At 50.4% G+C, this 5,838-nt stretch overlaps 1 long non-coding RNA gene across 2 annotated transcripts; it reads left to right on the top strand.

Annotated features, from left to right (window-relative positions):
• Positions 1 to 2,579: 2,579 nt before the first annotated feature.
• Gm30456 lies at positions 2,580 to 3,571 on the top strand. Of its 2 annotated transcripts, none has more exons than XR_380928.1 (2): positions 2,580 to 2,759; positions 3,265 to 3,571. It is a non-coding gene; the product is annotated as a predicted gene, 30456 (long non-coding RNA). The 2 variants fall into 2 exon arrangements; XR_380927.1 differs by having other exon boundaries at positions 2,580 to 2,963.
• The last annotated feature ends 2,267 nt before the right edge of the window (positions 3,572 to 5,838 follow it).

Raw genomic sequence — 5,838 nt, 5'->3', positions numbered from 1 at the left:
GGGCTACACAGGGAGACCCTGTCTCAGAAAACAAAACAGGACAAAGCAAGCAAACAAAAGATGACAGCTCAAGTGTAGCCGCCAGTGGTCACAGGTCACTGGCTTCCTGAAAGGAAAGCTGGGGATGGATGGGAAGTAACGAGCCAAGACAAAGTTCTCTGAAGCTCAGCTGCTCAGCAGGTAATGGCTTCCTGCAGTAAGCTACAGACTGGGCAGCGCTATAGACTCCACCCAGGTCAGAAGACTCCACCCTAGGTGGACTAGACGATTGTGACAAACAAGGTCTGATTCAGCCTGCTCAAGGCTGGGGAGGGGGGGGGGGGCGGGGAACCACTCAAGGAAATGGCCACTTGACTGACAGGTCCCTTGCTCCCTGTGAAAATGGTGTTAGGGTCATCGCAGAGATCATTGTCCCAAGGGATGTTCATGGGCTGCAGCAGTAGCATTCACAGGCTTTTGGGACTTGGGGACTTTGAGGCTAAGAGCAATTAGTTGGCCCCTCTTTCTTCTATGGCAGCTGCCCTTGCTGCTGAGCGTGGGGTGGTCTGAGTGCTGTCAAGTGTCCACACTTCCCGTGCTTTAGAGATTCAGTCATGAAAAGAAAAAAGAAAGAAAGAAAGAAAAAAAAAAAGGCCGGGCGTGGTGGCACATGCCTTTAATCCCAGCACTCGGGAGGCAGAGGCAGGCGGATTTCTGAGTTTGAGGCCAGCCTGGTCTACAAAGTGAGTTCCAGGACAGCCAGGGCTACACAGAGAAACCCTGTCTTGAAAAACCAAAAAAAAAAAAAAAAAAAAAAGAAAAAAGAAAAAACAAAACAAAACAAAGGAAGATCTTTTAACAAAGATCTGTCATGAAATTAGCATTCTTTAAATTTGCATTTTTTATCATTTTAAATTAAATGTAGGTGTATGTGTATGTGTGCATGTGCGTGTACATCCCATGTGTCCTCATGTGCATATGCATACATGAGCACAGGTGTCCATTGAGGTCAGAAGCATCAGATCCCTGGAGCCACATGGTGTGGGTGCTGGGAACTGAACTGGGGTCTCTGCAAAAGCAACAGTTGCGCTCAGATGGCAGAGTCACCTCTCTAGCCCTCTAAGTAGTTTTAAGATCACACAGATTCGTTACGCTGCCTCTCTGTAATCGAACATGCTCTTCACAACTGTGTGGCTGAGTTGGCCACGCCTACTGATCTCTGCTCAAAAGAGGTTTATCATGCACTGCTCCCAGCAACTGGGACCCTGGGCTGGAATGGATCTTCCTATGACTCTGGCAGAGACCCTGGGCCACACTAGTTAAATAATAATAATAATAAAAGTCACCCTCTCCCTGAAAGGCTACTAGGCCCCAAGACTGGGGGAAAGTTAACTAAAAGCTACAGCACATCTGTCCTAGACCTGTCTTCGCTGCCTGGATGCCAACGCTGGCCTGTCCAAGACTTATCGCTTCTCCGAGCTATGCTTTCTGTGATGCCAGCCTTCCAGTCTCAGCCTGTGCCTAAGCATGGTCCCCAGCCGCACCCTGGCATGGGGTGGACTTGAGGACGCCCATATGTGAGTCCCAGGCTGGTGGGCATCTGGGTCCCCTCCCAAGGTTCTGGCAGAACACCCTTGAACGATTTAGCCTGAAATAGCACAGGGCCTGCTTTCCTAGTTTTTTTTTTTTTTTCCCTAGGCTTTTGGATGAAATTATATTTTACAAATGACTCATTATTATATTTATAGCTTCAACCCAAATGATTCAAATTGTGGTTTGTCGCCTGCCTCCCTGTCTCTCGGCTCCCCCATCTCGACAGGAAGAAGTGCTGTTTACTGTATGGCCAGGTGTGGCTGCTCAGAGTGGCTTTGCCTCTCCCTGTAATTAAGTTTGCCTAAGCCTTGACAAGCACCCGGGCACATTTAGTTATGTGCAGCCTTTGTTCCGGCATGCTGTTGGGAGACGGTATCTGACATTAACTCTGCTTAGAATCTGCTGTTGTAGGAGGCACATGCGTGGGGGTGGGAACAGTCGGGGGAAATTTGAGGGGGGCGTTGTTCTCAGGGAGGCAGGCTGTGACAGAGGGGGGCTTTGTGAGGGCAGAGACTGGAGTTGCAGTTCCTCAAAGCTCCCTGAGAGAAGGCAGGGTGGGTCTCCACCAGCCGAGGGCCTGGGGGCCTCCAAGGGGGCACGACTCCTCCTGTGAGGAGCAGAGAGGGCAGCTGGGGCAAGAGGGGGCTGTGCCCACATTCCAGGCTGCCAGCCTTGCTGTGGACCCTTTGGAACTCCTCCTGAGGAGACTTCCTCAGCCCTTTCAGAAATGGGGGGCCCTGGAAGTCCCCCTCCCCTTCCACAGAGCTTCAAGCTCCTGGGCCTTTTAGTTCTGCTGCCTTCCCACTCTGCTTTCTTCCTGGTTCCCAAGCTGTGGTAAAGTCGGGCGAGCAAGGTCTTGCTCTCTTACACAGGCCGCCTCTGTGAGACCCGGCGAAGAGGTTTACGGCAATATTTTATTCCCCCAGGTGTCCCTGGGTTCAAAGTCCTCTTGATCTGCCCTTCCTGCATGCAGGGCGAAAGCTCTTACAAAAGGGGAAAGACGGCCATTTTGGAATCACAGTGAGGTTCTCAGAGTTTTACAACAACCCTCTTCTTCTTCTGGGGGGGGTGGTCTTTGAATCTGAGATTCGGTGACCCCCTGGATGCTCCCATGTGAATGGAAGACTTGGGGACCAGGCAGGATCAGCGGGCCACCCTGTAAGGGCGGGGTGGTGCAAAGGCTCCAGGTAGGAGGAGGACACCACAGCCCCTCCCTGGTTAAAGCAAAGGCTGGCTACCAGATGTGTCAGTCTCGTCTTCCGAGCTGAGGCCGATGAGTGGGGGGCTGTGTTGGACGAAGTAGCGGATTGAAGCGGTGCATGGTCCAAGTCTTTGGCCCACACCATGTCCCTAGATCCCCTGTTGGGTTTCTGCTTTTTGGCACAGCCTGGGTGAGTGGGAAGGGGACTCCGAAGGAGATGATGCGGGAATGGGTGTGGCCAAGTATAACGTAATTATTGATGAAGTCAGTACAAAGTTTCAACCAGATGACTTCCATCTGCACGGAGCTGGGGCCCTGAGAGGTGCGGCACAAGTCCTGAGTATTGTGGGCCTGAGGCCAGGAGGAGGCTCAGAACCTTTCTCTGGAAGGCTCCATATTGGCTCTTCAGGGATACCCAGGGCGAGGGGTGATGTTCTGGCGTTCACCTGGGCCGCAGTAATTTGAAATTGTTTCTTGTGTCTGAGGGAAAGAAGGACTTTTATTGAAGAGAGAAGCTGCCGCCTACATCCTGTGGAAACAGCCAAGGCAGTAAATCCAGCCGGTGGGCAGACTGAAGGGCAGCCAACACTGCCAACAGGAGCTATCTTTGGACCACCTTCTCATGAAATTTGTGGACTGGCCACTGGATGCATGGTCGTGACATTTTCCCCCATTAATCTGTTGATGCTCAGCATATTAGAGTGCATTGGGTGTCTCTAGAAGGTGTCACTTCTGACATCACGGTCATCATCACCACCTCCATCATCATCTTTTTAAAAAACCTGCTAAAAGAGTCAATCATGGAGAAATAAGTGTCTTGGTAAAATGAGGGTTTTCTGGCACAGACTAGGAGAAGATGTCCTCCTGTCTCTGCTAGGATGATGGCCGGAGGGTGTTGGCTGAAGTTGTATTTACTGAATGGTGCAGGCTACCTCCTTATTTTCCGGTGGCAGCTTCCTTCTTGGGCTTGAGATATTTCTTGTCTGATCAAGGGAAATGGGAAAGACCAGTTTGCACACGCTCCTCGGAGCACGTTCCCCTCTGTTATCTTGATGGAAGACTGGCCGTTACCGTCCTGGCTCTCTCTATAAGAAGGCTGAGACAGATAAAAATCGCACAGATGATTTTAATGACAGACTTAGGTATAGAACCAACAGCTGACGATACTCCAGCTGTCGCTGCTCTGGGGTTCTGGCGTTTTCCTTAGATCCAAGAAAGGCTCCTGTAGCCATCAGGGCAGGGCTGAGAAGAAGAAGGCAGGCTGCTGGCTCTGAGGCTGGTGAGCTGTTCTTACTTCAGAGACCTGCATGGGGGCGCTTTCGGGGCTGTGCTTTGACTGAGGGTATAGAAGGAAGGCCGCCGTTTGTTGGGTTAATTCCTCTTGGGGCCATGCTGCTGGCTTAGTTTTTAAAGTAGAATAAAGCATGTGTAATATACCACTTACCCTTTCAAGTGCCAGCTTTGGTGACACCATACTGCTCTGTGATATCAGTCACATAACACCGCCCATCCTTTACCTCGCCCCACACCAAAAGTCCAGATCCCCCTCCCCTGGTTCCTCCTGTCCTGAGAGCTTGAGTACTCTAAGAATCTCCTCTGGTGGAGCCATTTATTGTCCTTCTTTGTCTTACATGCTGACTCGCTGACGGAACAACATGGTCCTTCCAACTAAAACAAGGATTCTGATTAGCAAACCTTCAGAAACAAAGGTCTGGTGAGGGGCTTGCCGCCAGCCTCATGACCTGACTTCCATTCTTGTATCCCACAGGGCAGGAGAGAACTGACTCCCGCATGGTGTCCTCTGACCTCCATCTGTGCACTGAGGCACGTGTGTGCACCTCCTAACCCTGACTAAATAAATGTCTTTATTTACTCATTTAGAAACAAATAATAGGCAGGCAATTAGGGGTAGATTTCTTGACCGTTGGTGGTACCAGATGTGAGGGGTTGGGTAGGTCGATAGGAAGATGGTGCTGCCTAGAGCATAAAATGCTTTGTCATTCTAGGGAAAATGCTTTGTCATTCTAGGGAAGAAGCCCACCGCTCTCCCGGAGAACACGTTTCTCTTTGGGGAGTAGGCTGGAATAGGCTATGAAGAACCATTTGTGCAAGGGTTGTTTGTTGTGAGTACATGAGAGCCTCTGGGCATTCTGCAGAAGGAGGAACCCACAGGAACTTGAAGTTGCTCTGTATCTAGAGGAAAAGAAAGAGAAAGAGGCAGAAAATTGAAGGTAGGACTGGGTAGGGGGGCTGGAGAGAGGAGTCATGGTTAGGAGCACTGGTTGCTCTTCCAGAGGACCCAGGTTCAATTCCCAGCACCCATATGGTGGCTCACAACCATCCATAGCAAAAGTTCCAGGGGATCCAATGCCCCCTTCTGGGTTTTCAGGCAGCAGGCATGCAAGTGGTGCACAGGCTAAAAGAATATCATAAAATTAATAAAAGAAAGGGCCGGGCGGTGGTGGCACACGCCTTTAATCCCAGCACTTGGGAGGCAGAGACAGGCAGATTTCTGAGTTCAAGGCCAGCCTGGTCTACAGAGTGAGTTTCGGGACAGCCAGGGCTATACAGAGAAACCCTGTCTTGAAAAACCAAAAACCAAAACAAACAAACAAACAAAAAAACAAAAAAAAAAAAAAACAAAAAAAAGAAAAAAGAGAGAAAGAAAGGAAGAAGAAAGGAAGGAAGGAAGGAAGAAAACATGGGGACCGCAGGGGAAGTTTGAGAAGAGTTTTGGAGGTGTGGAGTCGATACATGTTCAGGAGAATAATCCCATTAGCAGAGTCACCTGTTCTTAGTAGCCACAGACTACAAGGAAAGTCTGCCACTGTGCAGGTTGTTGGGTGTCTGGGAGAAAGCATCAGCGGGGCAGAGCCCAGGGTGCTGAGACAGGACAGGCAGGGCAAGAGCAAGGTCATAAAGGCCAGAGGGGAGAAAGGCAGGAAATCCAAGCCACAGGCCAGTGGGAGTATAAACCTTCTGAGACCCTTGGGGTGGTTTGTGGGGGCAAATTTTGGAAGGTACTGTGAGGTTGTGGGGGTGCAATCATGGAGTTCCTGCAGGGT

Source organism: Mus musculus, chromosome 10, assembly GCF_000001635.26.
Source record: "Mus musculus strain C57BL/6J chromosome 10, GRCm38.p6 C57BL/6J".
Taxonomy (NCBI): Eukaryota; Metazoa; Chordata; class Mammalia; order Rodentia; family Muridae; genus Mus; species Mus musculus.
Note: the sequence above shows the minus strand (reverse complement) of the source record. Positions and strands in the feature narration are given on the sequence as shown.